Source organism: Simochromis diagramma, unplaced genomic scaffold (genome assembly GCF_900408965.1).
Source record: "Simochromis diagramma unplaced genomic scaffold, fSimDia1.1 OVJJ01000618.1, whole genome shotgun sequence".
NCBI lineage: Eukaryota > Metazoa > Chordata > Actinopteri > Cichliformes > Cichlidae > Simochromis > Simochromis diagramma.
Genome location: NW_024387423.1, coordinates 8,778,922 through 8,798,366, shown reverse-complemented (window position 1 = coordinate 8,798,366; position 19,445 = coordinate 8,778,922). Strand labels below are relative to the sequence as shown.

The window sequence follows — 19,445 nt, the reverse complement described above, 5'->3', positions numbered from 1 at the left end:
AAACTCTAAATGTTTTCTTTCGACATAATCTTCAGTCATTTGGGAGAAACTAACAATGGCCAACCCTAAACTGACACATTTCAACGTCAGCTGTTTCTAGCATGGCTTCTGTGTAAAAGCTATTGACAGTGGCCTGAGCTGTGTGTGCTTCTGTGTGTCTTTGTGTGTTTGTGTATATGTGGGTGGGTGATCCAGGCTTTACTTTGCAGAAAGGATTGGGGGTCGGTTGGCTGTTGTGAAGTAGGACGGTGCTGGTGTTGGTGTTGCTTGGTGGGGGTTTCGGGGCTTCTTCTCTCCCTTGCGCACTCATTACTTTGGTAAAGTAAAACTAGATAGGGCTAATTACAAAGTGGGTTTGAGCACTTGAGGGCTATCCAAACAACAGCTGTCTGTGGCATAAGCAGGAGAGTCAAACACACGGTTGTCTATACAGACACACACAAGCATCTTGGATATAATTAGCAAGATAGAGATAAGTGGAGGGCAATTCAAGAAGTCTGTTATGTGTTTTCTGTGCACTGCAAAACAACTATTTACACCTCTTCACAATGGCTAATAAAAACTTGCTTATTTGTGCTAAATGTTGTGTAAATGTGCAAGAATATATATCAAGCAAGTATAATTATTACAGTTCTGCAGAAACAATCCCTGTAAATGCTGACATACCAGTGACAGTAACGCTGCACATGTATCGTCAAATAACACTGAGTCTCAGCCTGTGAACCACTGTGGGATCACAAAATAAATGCAAGGGGTTGTGGCATGATTAATGAACCTCTGGCGCACAAATTTGCGTAGGGTTTTTTTTTAAGGTTTTTTTCCCCTTAAAATCTTTAGACTGTTTATTTTTCCTGTTTATGAAATGCTGGACTCTTTTTAGGTCATGGAGGGAAACTCTATTTGGTAAAACAGTGACAAGTTGCTCCAGCTAGAGACTCATTTGTTTTGTGATGGATCCGAAGCCAAAAAGGTTGGGAATAACTGCTTTAATACATTAAAATGACTTCAATTCCATAATAGACTTTGTTCTGAAATATAAGTAGCAATAAAAACAGTTCTTAGAGACAGAAAGTGAAATCATAAATCTTAAAAAAATAAGCATAAAAGTACATAAAGTACAAAAACCTAAACATTTGCTAAGATATAAAACTTTAAAATACTTGCCAACAATATGTGTCTATTAGTTTTCCCACCTGAGGACGGTGAATGTACTGCATAGAAAAATCAAGGCCGCTGAGCCATGTGTGCTGCTTTCTCAGGAACTAATTACTGAAACCACGTGCTGCAGTTTTTGTCTGGAATGACAGCTTGCATACACCTGCCTGCACATGTGCACATCACACATGAAAAAGCCTTCCTGTGACATATTTTACTTGAGTATTTATAGCAAGTAGAGAAGAGCCAGGTAGGTAATAAATATCTAGCAAGCACATCTTTTCAAAAGGACAGGACTGCAGCCAGACACTCTTACAAATATGTATCCTCAGTGAACTTGAGCACTGATTTGGTAGATGGGCATTTTACAGTACAGTGTCTTTTTGATTCTGATTAGGCATCCTTAATAAAGACCTTATAAGTTTTAACAATTTGCTTTATCATAGTTATTAAATGATTCAGTACTGATTTATATTTCAAAGTCATTACCCATTAATGGGAGGATACAATCATTATACAAGCATTAGTATATGCTCATGAACTTCCCATTTTCTGATAAGCCATAAACTCTATAGTTAGATAAATAATTAATGAATGCTTTTAATATTCGCTTGTGCAGTTGTTATAAAATGGATTCAGATCCAGAATATTTGCAGAAATAGAAATAAAGAAAAGTGATAGTCAGATTTTACTACCTGACAATCCAAAATTTATGTCATAGATCAGAAGCATTACTGGAAAGTAACTCATAGAAACTCTATATAAACTGCAGCTTATTTAAGAGAGACCACATAAATCACATGTGCTATATATACAGTATAAATGTGTGCAAGTCTGACAATAGTAGCAGAAAAATAAAAATTCAATTTTTCAGGACTGATAATGGAGGGAGTGTGTGTGTGGGGGTGGACATGATGGTGAGTGAGAGTGGTTAAGGGGAGGGTTAGGTGAGTGGGCATGTAAGCAGATTTTACATATAACTCCTATTTATGATTTTGGAAGTGTCTGCAAAGCAGCTAATATAAGAGCCTGAACTATTTTTGCAGCTCACATCCTGTTTCATGCATCACCTGTAGAGCTGGGCTATGAAGTGGAAAAACTATGATATAGAGATTCAGCCATACTCTGACATCTTTTGATTGATTTTTTTTAAAAGTTGTGCTTGTAATCCTTATAGGACTTTTTAATGTTTCTTTAAAGCACAACCTGTTTATGTGTTTAAAGAATTAAAAAGTTTTCATTGCAATTATTAAGATGGACCTGAATTGAGGCATTAATTGCAATTATAAAACTATTTTTAAGAGAATAATTTAATTTTTATGATGATCAATAGTTGGAGCCATTAACTGCAAATGAAGCCCAATGCAAACTGAATTTTACATGCAATGTATAATGTGTTTTATTGTGCTATTTGCACTGGTGGCTACTAGGTGTAATATTAAGAATTCCTTGTATTTGTAGACGTAGTTGTAGACGACAAAATGAGCCTACATGGTTATGAGTTTTTTTTTAGGTCTCTCTGGTAAGAAATGATCAGGGCCCCAACATGTGCTGACGCTTTACCACAATACAGTTATTAATTCTCGATTTCTACATCACTAGCTATGTGACCTCGGTTACAATGATGTTGTACTTAATAGAAAAAGGGTCACCTAAAACCACTGTTTGTAAAAAGCCTTCCATCTCAGGCTCACACAAACACACTCGCACCTACACTTACGCATGAAATTGCAGTCATTTATGGTTTTTTTAACCAACAAATTTGTATGTGAGCCTTCCTTGAAGTTCCATCAAAATGTGTTAAAAGCCAACGAGTAAATAAAGAAAAGCTGACAACTTGCAGAGGTGATCTTATATTTTTATCCACTAACCTATCACTGCCTCACATGTGCTCCATTTTACAGCAGGTGCCAGACCAAAAAGAGAAAGAAAGAAACGCTTTAAAAATTTGATTTTAGAATAATGTATGCTTTTTAGCTGATATAGTTAGCAGATCTAACAGACCTTTTAAGATCATTAGCACATTAAATAATTTAGGAAGTCTGTGTTATTGACATTTGAGTGAACTGTGGTGAAATGTTTCGCAGCCTCATTGTTGAATCACGGAAACATGGACATTTCAGCAGTAGTGCATTTCTGTCTACTTGCAGAGCTTGCTAGATTGAAATAATAGAGCCTCATGCCAGACAATAATGTGAGTTAAGTCCTTTAGGCAAGCAGCTGCAGAGATAGCCAAACAAAAGATAATCAATATCATATGGTGTGTCGCCTGGAGTCTAGACTTTAGCCTCTCGCCGGCGTACTCATCATATGCCTTTGAGTGGTTGTCTATCACCGCAGTCAGTGTCAGACACAATGTCAAACAGGCAACACGTCTAGGGCTCAGTGTTAATTACAACATCACTGCACAAATAAACACGATGGCAATATGACAGCTTGCGACACAAGGTATCATTGCGGGTGTGACTAAGCAAGTTAGCCAGATTAAAATAGGGCAGATTGAAATTTGGGGAGCTGAAAAAGCTCACATATTAGTTAGATGTTACCAAATCGCACAACGCACACAAAAACGGATGTTACTTATAACTGCACATGATTTGCATGAGACCGAACAGCACAAGAGCAGTGGCTTCAACATCGCTATGTGAGCTGATGTATAGAACGCATGTACACAAGCTTTATTCGCCTTTTCCTGCCACATCAAATACACATGTGCACATACTACCAGCTCCTTCTCTTTCCTCCCTGCTTCTTTTGAAGCTGAGGACAGACAGAGCTGTCTCTGTGTTTGGATTAAAGGGCTGCGACAGGAGCGGACACTTCCCTTCTCCTGTGACAGGGTGTAAGTGAGAGGTTCGCTGTCGCCAGTAAAATAAACCATGGGTGCATGTTGGTGACTTCCTGTTTGCCTTGTGTAAGTCAGACATGGGATCCTCATATGGCTTCTGCAACACGCTCACACAATGACAAGTTGTCATGATGAAATCCAACCCTGTGATAGTCTATGTAGCCCCCACCTCCCCCTGATCAGTGCTTTTTGTCTTTTTTGTTTGCTCTTGCAGCACCTTGTTTCTGAACATGCATGGCTGCCTTTGAAAGAGCACACTGTACGTGTACTGTCTGCAGGGAGGGGTGAGCAGTAGTTTTGCTTGTAGGGATCATGCAGCTATGTTTTTTTTTCACTTGCACTTTTAGTCATCTTAAAATCCGCTTCATTAGTGTGTCTAATGTGTATGCGATCTTGCAGTGAGTGTAGGGCTGCACTTGCTCCTGCATCTGCAGCTGTGACTGTTCAGAAATTGTGTGTGTGTGTGTGTGTGTGTGTGTGTGTGTGTGTGTGTGTGTGTGTGTGTGTGTGTGTGTGTGTGTGTGTGTGTGTGTGTTTTAGAGTGATAATTCTGCTGAGAGGCAGGCAGACAGTACAGGGGAGGGTGAAGGAGGAGGAGGAGGAAGAAGAGGAGGAGGAGGAAGACAATGTCAGCGCTGCAGTATGATCCTGTATCCATCAGGCTGCCTCCTGCAGTCACCGCTGCTTAAAATGCACTGCCACAAACACACACACGCATACACACACAGGAAATGGCCTCATTCAGTGTAGCACACAGTGCGCAGTTTCTCATTCCAGATGGGATTATGATGTTATTATTTCACGATTACACCAAATAACTATATTAACAACAGAACACAACCTGGGACTTCTCAATCAGTCACCTTCCCTTTATACAGAGAAGACTTTTCAACAACCCCCCTCCCCTGCCTGATACACCGATACACACCTCACCATTCCTGGTCTAACAACAGCAACAGGAGCCAGTCATTCACCTTAATATTCATCATCCCTCCTCGTGCCAGCAAATTAGCCATTACAAGCATGATTTAATGATGTCTGTGCTGTGATGCTAGAACATTAATGCTGATCCGGTGACGTAACACAGATTTGCATTCTATTGGGAGTTTTTTGTTTTTTGTTTTTTTTTTCCTTCCTCTTTGCAGGTGGATGTTCTGGCCCCAACTGAGAACAACATTTCTAAAATAGCATTGAATGATCACTCATGTGGGTGGATCCACCCTCACTTCCCCTCCCCACCCTATGGAATTTGATAAGTTGGAGAGGAAAGGTGGCCGACCAAAACAGAACAAGAGAGAGAGAGAGAGAGAGAAAAGGGAGGGTGGGAGAGTAGGGGTAGAATGAGAGAAATGTGAATTTAAAAAAAAAAGGAAGGGAGGGGAGGAGTGTAAGCAGGAAATAGATGAGATCCAAAAGCAGTGTGAGATCAAGTCAACAAGACCGAGAAAAAGAGAGAGAAAAGAGAGTGGGGGGGGGGGGGGGGCAGCACTTCCTCCTGTATGGCAGTCACAATGAAGAAGTAAGAGAATATAATCTTCCTAAATTCAAAATCATATGTAGCTGGTCTGGCAAGCTTTGTTTCATCACCTAAGAAGACAGGAACGGGTGCAAAAAGCTGTGAGCGGGTCACACGCAATTTACCATGAGGAAGAAAGGGAAGTGGTTTCTGTACCAACAAGATTTATTTATTTCCAACCTATAAAAGACATTTGATTTCTCTCCTGGTCTGAGGAGAAGTGTCATCTGAGTCCAGAAGACGGTGTTATTTATTTATTTCAAAAGAGAATGCGATATATCCCCCATAAATATTTTACATTCTACAGCAAGAGGTGGGCTTCCTCCTGCTGCTCACAGATACTGTATGTGCTCACGGGCTGGTTAGGCAACAAAGCATCCCTCCACACCCCCACCCACCTACCCCAACACTCCCCGAGGTATCTCCTTGAGGGTTCTCCTTGCACTCCTCTGCCAGCTGACAATTAGCATGCAGTTGCTAATGCACTAGGAGCTAATTGAGCACAAGGGGGCTGGAGGTGTCAGTCACTGGAGAAGGCTTGTATATGGGAGCATATACTAGCACTGCCATTTTAAGATAAGAAGGGATAAACTTGGAGAGGAATGTGGGTCACAGCATGAGGCAAATTAAAGTAAGACAGGTTAGCCCCCTACCAAAAATAGCAAATATTTATCACGTGTTAAATAGAGGAACAAAAAAACCCCCAAAAACAGATAATTTATTGCTTTGTGGGTGTGAGTCATATTTGCTGCTTACTGATGCTTGAAGTAAATTGTGGATTTCACATTCACGTTCTCCTTTTATTTGAAACTCTAGTTAGGTAATACAAATAAATAAATAAATAAATAAACACTGATGCCACACACACTAATGTGAATCAGTGCTGGCTGGAGAACTGCACATCACTGTGTTAAAACCAGGGGTAGCTATTATAAGAGCTGCCCCGAGCTCTCTGTGTGTGTGTGTGTCTGCCACGCATGCACAAGTAGATATGCATGCAGCACTTTGGAAATGCATGCATGCACTGTTTATCTAGATGTGCCATCAGTGCAATATTTATCAGAAATCCAAATCCTTTTTTTCTAAAAAGGTGAAGGTTCATTTGGGTATAATAAAAAAAAAAAGATTGGGTGCAGACTGAAGGGCAACAAACGACAGAGAAGCTTCTCTGCTGGCTCGTTCAGAGAGAAAAAGACAGAGAGGCAAAGAGGGGGGAGAGAGAGAGAGAGAAAAGAGGGAGAGGACACCTTGGTGGTGTGTGTGTGTGTGTGTGTGTGTGTGTGTGTGTGTGTGTGTGTGTGTGTGTGTGTGTGTGTGTGTGTGTGTGTGTGTGTGTGTGTGTGTGTTTGGCCTGACATTCCCTCTGACTTGGAAAGCAGGAATGAAGAGAAAGGGAGGCTGTTTTAAAGACGGCTCTTCTCTAACAGGAAGTATCTGAACAGTGACTCACACGCTACATGGAGAGAGAGTATGGAGGCAACTACATGGAACTACATATCCCTAATGTGTGTGTATGATGAGTTATAAATATAAGTGGGATTGCATAAATATGCATAAAAAAATAACATGATAATAATGAACATCAATAGTGCTAGTGAATGTGTGTGTGCGCGCGCGTGTGTGTGTAAGGAAGTTTAAATGCACTCTTGTGTTCTGGTTAAATCAAATTTAAAAAATGGTGCGTTTTACTAAACAAATCTGTTAGCATGTGCCAGAGGGGCTATCACTAATTCTCATGTGTTTAGCTCAGTGGATCACATTTCAACAAGGATACGATGCCTTACTCAAAAGCCTCAGTGTGCACGTTCTTTTGTATGCGCGTGTTTGGATAGGAGTACTGAGGAATTAATTCTGAGGAATAAGCGATGCGTATCTGGTTTATGATACACAAATGTCAAATGTATATAAGGATGTGTGGATTTCAGCGTCAGTGTGTGCAAGTTCGAAGCCCCCCCCCCCCCCCCCCCCCCCCCCCCCCCATGGAGCTCTGGGAGTTTGCCTATACTAAGAGCAGTGCCTGCCGTTACAATTCCAGGACTTGTCGCTGATAAGATGTCTGTGTATCTTAAGTCACTGGTATATCAGCAGTCAGCAACATGGCTCCCTCTCACTGCGTCGTGCTGAGCAAACAAGCCTGACCTCTGCGCAACACCCACAACAACACAGCAGAGTGACAGTTATTACACATGACTTCAGAGTACAATAAGCTACAGAGCATTTTGTTAGCAGTAGGGTTAATTTGCATAGTATTATGGTGTTTATGCCTGGACAATTAAAAAAAAAAACTTGCTCTGGTGGTTTAATGAAAAACATTTTTTAAAGGTCCCACACTGATGTACAGTTTTAAGTGTAATCACAATTGTTGGAACTGAATAAGCATGCGTGTCCACACTTTTCCACACCTTTGGGCTATCGCATTCATTTTTCATGCTTTTCCAGACTTTCCAGTCCTGCAAGGGAGGCACTGTTTACTCGTTCCTGTCTCACATTTTTTGGGGCATGTTTAAAATCAAAGAGAAAAAAGTGAGCCAATTAATCAAATAATTTCATTTTAACTAAATTAAAAAAAAAAAAATAGAACTAGCAGCGGTGTGTGTGTGTGTGTGTGTGTGTGTGTGTTTGTTTATGTGTGTATGTGTGTGTGTGTGCGCTGACAGTCATTGAATTTCTCCTATGTCTGTGTATTGGACTTTTTAGTATTGACCTCTCTGTGTTATTCTGTTTGTCTCTTCTACATGCGTGTGTATGTGTGTGTGTGTGTTTGTGCATGTGTTTGTGTAACAGGATTAACAACCTGCTTAACTTAAACCAGACTATAGTCATGCATTCCATCAAGAGGAAAAAGAAGAATAAGATACACGTTGTAAGACTATCTTGCCAGTTTTAAATCTTTAAACTGAGGGCAAATTCTGCCTGTAAATCGCTTGTATAGTTACCATGTCAGGCTTATACTGGCTTTACCACAAGGACAAGTAAAACAAAATAAAACAATCAATGTTTAACAAGCAGAGAATGAGACAATATGCTGGCAGCATATTATCTATGTGTCGTTGTACAGTATGTAACAGCTTTGTTAAAAAAGGGAAAGAGGTTCTCTCAAGGTTAAACACACAATGTAGTTACTCAGATTTTGTTAACCATATGGTTAACAATATATATTTATATATTTAATATATATATTGGTTTATCTTACTGCAATATATATATATATATATTGCAGTAAGATAAACGTTATCATCTCTATACTCTAGATCTCAACAACACCCTGGATCAACTGTCAATATAATCAGACTCGACGGGAGAAGAGTGAAATTTCATCGGCACCTTGTGTCTTTATGTGTCTTGGCATTAAAAAACAAAACAAAACAAAAACCTGAGCGTTTTTCTAAGAAGTGGTTGGGTTGGGCAGTTTCACACTCCTGACGCACTTTTTTGAGTCCTTAGCAGTATCAACAACTTTTCGCTGATGAGACAATAGCAGATAGTTCCATTTAATGCGGGAGAAACCATTCGGTTGGAGAAGAGGGGTGTCAGGAAATTGCCAAAACACTCACCCAAACACGAAGTCGAGCATATTTATTTTAAGTCACGAGCCTGTGTGATATGAACGGTAAGAGCTGAGTTTATGCATGTGTTACAAAAACGAAGCACAAGCGTGATGGTCGAGTGAAAGCGGAGAGGAAACCTTGTTCCTCCCCCCCTCACGGGACAGAATGGATTCGACCTACTCAATCATACTCTTCAGCATACACTGCAAAGAGCATGCTTTCACCTTTAGGATTGTCTGTGCTTCTTGAAGTCACCCTGGATTATTCTTTTGGATAACGCAGGTACGCACATCTCGTCTTTCCCTGCCTTTTAGACACATAGAAAAACACAGGGGCGATCTCGTCGGTGTTTGGATTTGGTTGTAGGTGGTATGCGATTGTCTGATCTAGATTTATAAATAGGTTACATGCAAGAAAGGGTGTAGTGGTTGGTTTAAATACATATGTATTTATATATATATATATATATAACAGTGTGTTTGTATATATCGTGTATGGCTATCACAATTTAACATAACCAGAAGTATGTACAAGTGTGTATAAATTCTCCACTCTTTACAGATTTACAGACACTGAGTGAGTCACAGCAGTTTGATGATACTTCGAATTTGTGAGACTCCTCATACCTAATGTGATCCTTCAAAAAAAAAAAAGAAAAAAAAAGGAAGGATAGAAAAAAGGGACTAAACCAAACTAACGCGTTTGAATAAAAGGTGGAGTACTTGGTTAATATGCTCCACCGACATCCTTCAGCTCAGGCAAACTTTCCATCAGCTCGACACACACACACGCACACACGCACACACACTCATCTCTTCCTTGAGTAATGTTTTGGATAATAAACTCTATCATTGCAGCATCAGAAACACAGATGGCAGCTGTAGACTTCTGAGTAGTGTTAAAAAAAAGAGGCAGCTCAGAGGCTCAATACAGCAAACATCCAAGAGGAGGAAGAGGAGGAACAGTTTCTCTCTCTCTTTTTTAGAGATTGTTTTATTCACACGGAGGGTGGAGGTGGACGTTAGGGAAGGGTGGGGGCAATATCCATATTAGGAAGCCGTGTCCTACATAATAGACATGGCACAACTGCCACTGAGCAAGGCACAGGTGCCGGGCAGCAGTCGGGGTCCGGTGGCTCTTTTAGACCTTACATATGAGGATCTGAAACCGCTGGAAGCTCTCTGGTGTGTCGCGTTTCTTCTTCTTTCAATCTCTGCGCCTGCTGAAGCTCTCACAATCTGCATGCGGGGTGTGTGCCCGTACGCGTGTGTGTGTTTGGGGGGGGGGGTTGATCGTGTAGTTCGTGTGAGATAGTGTAAGTAGGGGCTACTACTTGCCCCCCCACCCGCAGTTGATGACACACACCTACAGGATGTGTGCCTGCTGTTATGGTAAAGGTTCACAATAGCACTAAGCTCCAACGGGGGGGGGGGGTTACTGCAAGACAATTGGGATGACTGAGGCTTTTTTTCGCCTTGTTTCACATAACCCCTATTATGTGACGTGTACATACAGGTGACTATGATACAAAAATGAGGGAGTGTATGTGCGTGTGCAAAACTAAGCCCAGAACACCAGTGTCAAAGGGATTTCATACCAATATAACACACGAGCACATTTGCGCACGGGGGTCATTGTGAGATGAGCGTCTTCTTCACTTCTCTGTACACTTTATCATTAATTGCCAACACACACGCGGGCGCCAGTTCACGTGTCCCTGATAGGAAGCGATGGACATACGTGAAAGCACGGAGAGTGGAATGTGCGTCCTCTGCGTGGGGGGCAGAGGTTTGGTGACACCGCGAGGACAAACTTTTTTTCTTCGCTTTTGTTCGCCTTCGATCTTGCACCTCACCGTTTCACAAACACAATCTCTCTCTCTCTCTTACACACACAGATGGGGCTTCGTTCCATGCACGGTGCGTTCAGGTGCTCTCATAACCTCTGCCATTCACATGCTAGAAAATGTGATCAGAAAGTAGTGTGTGGTGGTTTTAAAAGAGGAAGGATTTGTTGAATCTCGCTGTGACATGGGGGATGTTGCATGGCTTATGAAAAGATAGTCTGTGCGGACCAGCCTAGTGTGCTTCCTTTACTTGAAACGCATGCGAATTGTAGGAAATGGAGTGACTCAACGTGAAAAGTAACAAATACATGAAATTATTAATTTTAATGAAGTGACATCAAAAACTACATGCTAATCTAAATCAACAATGCCCTGCGGAACCTTTATTTCCAATCACTCAATAAATGTCTTACTCAATGCAATCCGCAAAGTGACGTCTTCCAACGTTATCTGATCATTCTGTGTACAAAAGTTATTGACTCAAAAGACGAGCAGATGAGAGAAACCAGAAAATACAGAAACTATATAAATATATGTAGCCTAAGCAAAATAATTACCATTTAACTGGCTAGCACCTCTAACAACACACGCCATAATGTACACTATCTTTTAGAGCCGTATTCAACATACAGTAGTATTTGTTTACGTCGCTGCTAAATTTACTACATAATTCCAACCGTGTGTCACTTTATCCCTGAGTCATGACATATCCGACAACACCTAAAAGCAGCAGCAGCGAAACGACAAGAGACAAGACAGACAGAGAGAAAGAAGCAGAGAGAGGAACCTGTACTGTGGTAGCTACAACACAAGGAGACAGGAATTCGGCCGAGATAATAATAATAATAATAGTAATCGTGCAGGATTGTGGCGAAGTTGATCAGCGGGCTGCTGTTGTCAGTCGCCGCACTGGCTCACACAGCGGGGTCTCCTCTGTATCTCTGCTGGATCTGGACTCTTGGACGCTTTAGGAAACCTGCACCCCCCGCCCCCCTTTCTTTCTCCGACTGTTTGAGCTGCTCAGCGTTGTTTTAACTGGTGAGGAAGTGAGTTCACATAATTATTACTGTTTGTAATTTAGAGGGTGTGTTCGTGCTGGCTGGTCTTGCTACTACTACTACTACTACTACTGCTGCTGCTGCTACTACTGCAGCAGCTGCTGGTGCTCCTGCAATCTTTGGCTGTTACACATTCTTTAGTTTGAAACCTTGTCATTTCCTTTAAGTGAGAGGCGAGAGAGAAGTGACTAAGAGAGGGTCAGTAAAAAAAAAAACGGCATGTGCTACAGTGGAGATAAGGGTCATTTTGGGGAATGTTTGACTGATAAGTGGAACCTTGTGGCTAGGAAAAGCAACAACAACAAAAAGAAGAAGAAGAAGAAGTAGAAGCCAACATAATCCTGTGATACACTTAGGAATGGTGCTATGCAAATAGTAGGCAAAACTGACATCCCAAAGGAGCTTCACGGGGATATTAGAACTATATCATAAAACACTTTCAAACGTCTTAATGGTAGCAGTAAGTGTAAATGATAGTTGCACTGTAGGTGATAAAGGAGGATAAAACAAAATCAATAAAGTGATGCATATTATAAGGGGTTGTAAAGAAAGTTATCACTGGAGACAGTTATGTAAAAGCATAGTTTGCAGTAGAGATAGAGGAGAAAGTGTGCGCATGCATGGCAGTGTGCACATGTGCCAAAACAGGCTCACCTTCCTGCTTTGTAGTTTGAGCAATACAGATGATGAAAAAAAAACACGGGGAGGGAGGAGGGGGGTAGCTGTTCTCTTTATCTGCTGGTGTAGGAAGTTTGACTTCAAATAGGAGCCTAAATAATGGTGGCTTTGTATCGAGTGGAGTTTCCACACACACATGCGTATACACCATATACTGTGATATTCAGCTGTTCCCTACAAGTAAGAAAATTTTGGCAAAAGGGTTGTGTTCCCTTCACTGTCCCCTGCTACAACGGCTTTGTTTCTAATTGTGCACGGGACCCTCAGCTGCCAGTTTTCTCTTGCCTATTTTCTTTGAGATTGACTTTCTGTGGCATACTGTTAGATACAGCATTTTTCTTCTGTGTAAGGGTCACACACACACACAAACACACACACACAGAAAGAGAAAGAAGTAGAGAGCGGAGGGAGCGAACGAGGGAGGAGGGAGGAAGAGAGGCAGAGCGTTGTTTTGCAGACAGGATTACATTGTCTCCCCCCTGTTAGATTTCAGACATTATGTTAAATACTTCTAGGCCTGCGACTCTCGCCCTGTGCTCGTGCCAGCAAATATAACACCCTGCACAACAACAATAAATGATCTAACTTCCCCAAATTGACTGTTAGATAATAAATAGCAGTTACGTGTGATCTGAGTCTCATGGATACTAACAAGAATAGGTGTGATAGGCAAACAGATTTAGTCAGTTATGGAGGGGGGTGTTTGGGGGGAAAAGTAGTTTTTCTGAATGTTTAATTTATTTTTTTTTGTTTGTTTAGTTTTTTCCTTTTCTTAATCCAAGAGTGAAGGAAAAGCTGTAAACAGGATTAACTGTAGCTGACGAGTTCAGTGTTGGGGGTATTATTTTTTCTTAGAAGGTTATGTCATAGAAGTAAATAAGCAGTGACGTCACTTGTTGACCATCGCAGCAGAGTGAAAGAGGAACATGACCTGTGTTTAAATGTGAATTATGACGGTTCATCACTTGACTAATACAAATGTAAGTCATGTTCAGGGAGTTGAGAACTTTTTGGAAAGCACAGATGCCTCACATTCACAAACAAGTCCCCGGAGAGCTTATGCATGGCTCGAGTGAAGCCTTTGTGTTTGATTGCCTTCCACCTGCATGTCTTTGCATAAACCGAAGAAGTGCTGCGTATATCGTCAGTAGAACTGCCTGTCTGTCGCACGCAGTTTGTGCACTCAGTTTTCCATTCCTGTGCTTATCAAGATCAAACTCTGAGCCATACCTTGACTTTTTATCTTACCCTGACACTTTTTTTTTAATTTGTAAAGTTCATCCAGCCCCTAACTCCTCCCCTCCTGTTCTTCCTGTATCTGTGGGAGTAAAATTAGCAATTAAATTTTTTTTTTTTTTTTTTTTTTTTGGAGTGGGGGTTTGTATTGTCCCTTCAGAGTGTAGAAGTGTTTTATTGGTGTGGCGAGAAACAATGAGGACAAGGCAGGGCTTTGTGGTGGCAGAAATGCATTTTTAACCCATGTGAATGAATGGCGCCTCACATTCCACAGCAGCAGGCCCTTTACTGAATGGCAGCACTAACTCGGCTGTTTTCATTACTCATTACTGCCTTGTGCCTTTTCACCATGTACAGAGTCATTTACCTTCACCACACTGGAGGGGGGTTAAACACTATACAGACTCTTGTTTATAGTCGATTTTCAGAACTGGACATGGGGTAAAACTTAGGATTTGCCTAACTGTCTCTTGCTCAACAATCAGTATTAAAGCTGCTCTAGGATATAGACATTAAGAAAGGATGAACTGATAATGTTCAGTGGGAAAGTTCTGCTTGTAGTGATATAATGTGCATGATCTATTGTGACTTTTTAGCTCAGTGTTTTGTCTGTCTGGCCTCGAGCTTTATTGTTCCACTTCATTGTTGATGCTCTCATTGAGTCATTTCCAGCATAGACTTTAAGAGAAAAACTTCATAAATAGTCAGTGTAAAGAGCAAATCATTGGCTAAAAAAAGGGTATATTTTTCTTATGAACTGATGGGAAGTAAAAAAAAAAAAAAAAAAAAGTCTGCGAGAAACATGAATGTTCCTCCTCATAAGCAGGGTGCACAGATTTAAAACAACAATAATAATCCCTGTTAGTATCTTTTTTCAGAAAATGGCAATAGCTTAAGTGTCTAAATCTTTTAGTAAAGACCTTTGTAAAAATCCTTTTTTCCCTGTAATACTGGGGTGTGAGCATTCTCTGTTGGTGGTATCTAAGACCTTGCTGAATTCACAGAGAATGGTTCCAAAGCTGGCTAATTGTGTTGTCCTGCATACACAATTCGTAAATCCGATCCATTCAGTCCATTTTCCACTGTAATTACTACCCTGCTTTGACCGTACTTTCTCATCTCTGTCCCAACCGCTCGTGGTAATGTTGTGTGGTTTGAAACTATAATTGATATGAAAGGAAAAAAAGTCATCAAATCAGAGGACAGATATGTTTTTCTGCAGAGGCATATAGTCTGAAGTCATTCCGTGTGCCCTGCTGCCCCCCCCCCCCTCTTTCCCTCTCTCAGCTCTTCCTTGTTATGTTTTAGATCATATCAGTGCTTTTTACATGAAAGCAAACATGTACGCATCTGCCTTTACATGGTTAAGTAACTTTGTGACATGCTGAAGTTGGATTGGAGATGGGCAATGATGAACGCAAAAACAATTTTCTGGTATGAATCAGAAATGGAAGAGGAAAAAAATCAAACAATTTATTGTCTTTTTACTGGTGCTACACAGCCACATCATTTTAATACGGGGTCTAGTGTCTATTCTGTGGTGATGGCATTGATTCCCTGCTACATGGTGGGGGTTTCCACTCTGAAAGGGCAGTCTCTCTGTGTTAGCCTAGAAACACCAAGCTCCTGGATTAAATTATAAATGAGCCCTCCGTGGGAAACGTATTGCTTACTGCTTAGGATAATCAGAAGGAATTTTGCATTTGCTGTCATCCTACACATTTCCAGTGGATGTTTTGTCCTCTCTACTAACTTCTGGTGCCCACAGTTTTCTTAAAACTTTTGATAACAGGTGTGCAGTTAATCCCTTTATTCCAATTGCACCTGCACCCTCTACCCCCCTCCCGTATGGATCAATACAGTCTGTGCCAAGCCAAGCAGCATTGTCCAGGTACTAAACTGTGAAGACAGATATCTGTCTAAATTAGACCCAAATAAAATGATGTAGTAATCAGGGGATTAAGATAGGAGAGGGGTTAAGGGGTTAGAGCTGGTGGGGGGTAGGGAGGGGATTTAGGCACAGGCCATTTTAGTCATCTACTCATAGTGTTGGGGTGGGGAGAGAAAGACAATGGTGTTTTGTTTTTTTTTTTTTAAAATTAAGTACGCATCTATTCAGCAAAGTGTGATCTTCAGACTTGGGAAGGATTCACTTTTTCCCACCTAAAGTTTACTAATGCAGTGGTGGAAAACCCCTCTGAGACAGCAAGCCCTAATAGGAGTGAATAACTTCCCTTTGAAAGCCATATATAGATTTTTTTTTTTCAGAAAGAAACCCAGAAAAACCCAGTGTGCACATTTATATAGAGTACATCTGGCACAGCTTACTTTATATCTATCCTTACTAGGGTTACTGATACAATAATGGCAGAGCACAGTTCCCTTCATAAACTAGCTGAAGCTGGTTTAGGTGGGTGTAGGTGCAACCTACAGTAATGATTTTCAACTAAATTCCACATTTTTCATGTTGTAAAAGTCACATTCTAAATACTGTCATTTGCACACATCCACTGAGAGTCTAATGGAAACTGTTTGTGGCACAAGGTAGCATTTTTAGTCATTGAGAGATTGCTCATTTCCAAAGTATTTTAGTGATGTTAGGAGTAGTTAGTGTGAGGGGTTCCTCTTACTGCAATGTATTTTTTTTTTTTTACTCAGGTTATATTTAAAGTATCTATTTTTATATGTTTACTCTTTTCTTCTTAGGTATAAGCTCCCCAAGAACACATATGTTTGTTTCCATTTTAAATAATGAAATCAACAGCGTAACCCGTGTGTGTATTTGCATGTGCTTTTTATGCCTGATGGTGAGAGCTGGATCTTTGGTTCTTGGTAAAAAGAAAAAACAAACAAATAGAATAAATAACTAAATTAGTACAACACCCCCCTGAAACAGGTCAATTTGAGCTTTTAAAATTTAATATAAATCCTATATTTCCATACTTTGTAGTGCAAAATAGAAAGTACACTAAAATAATGTTAGCAGGCATTTGCAATTGCTGCTGGCAGCCTTAGCTAAATATGGCAGCTCATCCTACTAAACCTAGCAAACAAACATTTTTAAAACATTATCTCCATACCTGAGCTATGTGTGTTGTGTGTCTAATAAGCCTGGTTGCCCTGATACAAGAGCCAAATGCATGCCATTTACAAAGCATGGAAAAGTTTTCTCTTCTCTTTTTCTAGCAGCCATGCTAACTCTACATGCTAACATTAGCCTTCTGCTCTTGAGGCAAAACTTGTTAAAAACTTCAATTAGCGAACCCAAACCTCTACAGGACTCGCGCAGGATGAACCAGATGTTAAATAGAAAAAGATATAACAGTCGGATTGTTATATCGACTGCTAAACCAGTGTGTCATACATTTGCGCTACATTCTACCTTTTTGACACGTGTAGGTGTGTGCCAGTATTTTTGCAGTTTTCCACCACTGACAGTTTGCCTGGTCTGATTAGCGCTATTGCTGATACTCCTACTAGTTGCCCTAATAAATAATATTTTCACCAGCTGTGAGTAGGCTGGGACCATCACTGAAATCAGGGGTGGGCCCCGCTGAGTGGCTGATGATCTGATGATCAGGGTTGGATATCGACTCCATTTATCAGTGCTGCCATTTATTAGCGGACGACGCTCACAGCAGGGTTGGGCCTGTAGGGATGCAAGCAGTGTTGCAGAGTCTTGTCAGTGCATAGATTTCTTCAGTTAAAAAGAGTGGGATGTGTTGGAGAGTTTTTGCAGAAAATCTGACTCTTGCTTCAGTTCAAACACAAGCTCCTTTGCCACATTGCAAGCCACATTGTCCATCACCGTCAGTCATGTTGATTTTCCGCCTTACGCATTATTGACGATACAATGAAATAACAAACAGGAGCAACGCAGCGCTGAGCTGACTGCGCTGGATTCATTAGCGGCACTTATCAGGTTTGAGCTGACATAGTGATCATAGTTAATAGATTTCTGCCTGCGTCCATGAACCGAAGCTTGGCATCGTTGCTGTGATTGCTGCTGGATTAAAGAAGAGAAATAAGCTTAGCTGAGAGAAACAGCCCAGAGGACCACGTGGCTATGATTGGGGATTCAGAGAGAGAGAGAAGGGGAGAGGAACGGCAGTCTTTGTCCAGCCCAGATGTCACCGTAGTAGACTGCCCTTATTGATCTGCTGCTTTACACAAACACACACATATCCTGCACACCACTCACATACACGGTCTAATTAGATAGCTATACAAAGGGAATTTAAGAAGTGAGACTTTCAATTTGGCTACATAAACACCATTTACCGCTGATTTATTACTTACTTTACATTGAAATATGTGTCTCGTTATAGAATATTCTTTTAACCGAGATAAGAAGCATTCCATATTCACTGTTGCAGAGTGCGTAAGCATACATCAGTTGAAGAATATTTTGAAATATCTCCATCTCTGCATTCTTTCTACCTTGCCTGGCCTGGCTTTTATGTCTGTCCTTTTTTAAGGTTTGATAAACCAAGACGACACAGTCACTTAGCATGTAGGTATCTGTGTGTGTTTCACAGGGCTCGGCAGGGAGGGGACGCAGCACCCAAACTTAATCCAAACTCACAGCAGCCCAGAGGGCATTAAGGGTGGGTGGGGGGTTGGGTGAACCCATTCCTAAGAAGAGAGGTTCATTTTTTTAACATACCCATTCCCTGCCGTTTAATAAACACACTCTAAATGGGGATGCAAATGCCTACAGAAATTTTTAAGAACCCCATTGCTTACATGTACAGGTTCAGATTTTTTTTTAAGGCTTGATTTCTTTGGAAAATTCACCACAGTCCAAAAAAACTTATATGCAGGGAAGAAGTTAAGAATAGGTGACTTCCACTCGGGCAGCACAGACAAAGAAAAAGAATGCCACTTATGGGAACTAAAAATGCAAACATAAAAAAAGAGGAAGTTATGAATAACCACTTTAAAAGTACTTTGCAAATATTTTAATTTGTTTTACTTCTTGCCACACTGTCCCTACACACACACACACCTCCTCATTAACTACTGTTGTCGCTCCATTCTTATATATAAAAAAAAACTTTAAATACAACACACTTTAAAGTCTGCTGTCTACTTCTCCACTTGACTTGATCCATCTTAAGTGCCCCATATTTACTACTACATTGCTTGCAACGTCTATTAGTTAGAAGAAGTCTTTTTGGGGGGGAGGGGGGACACAGAATCAGAGAGAAAATGGAAGAGGAGTGGATGTAGTTAGTCCAGATTGAAGGCCAGTGATGTTACATGTCTGACTAACTTAGGGAAACAAGCTGGAAATGTCTCCAGGCTACTGCAGCTAATCATTCAGCCCACAGAGGAACTGATCGTTAGCCACTGATGTCAGCCTAACCTTGCCACGATGTGTTTTAGTGAGTTGTGTTTGTATGTGTGTGCGTGCGGGTTATGGGGGTTATAGATGGAAAGATGGACTTTACTCTGTTTAAAAAACAAAAACAAAAAACAAACAAACAAATGCTGATCATAATGGATGAGGAACCGCCTCCTGCTGAGGGAATATAACATAAAAATACAACAATTGCTG

The 19,445-nt window shown here is 40.8% G+C and overlaps 1 protein-coding gene across 7 annotated transcripts in view; it reads left to right on the top strand.

Moving 5' to 3' along the window:
• The first annotated feature begins 9,238 nt into the window (after positions 1-9,238).
• LOC120722037 (zinc finger protein 516-like) overlaps positions 9,239-19,445 on the top strand; it is a 50,211-nt gene continuing 40,004 nt past the window's right edge. For 2 of the 7 annotated variants that reach the window (XM_040012753.1, XM_040012760.1), the window contains exon 1: positions 9,257-9,349. The gene's annotated coding sequence lies outside the window, so the exon portion shown is untranslated. The other 5 variants (XM_040012756.1, XM_040012754.1, XM_040012757.1 and 2 more) reach the window with 3 other exon arrangements.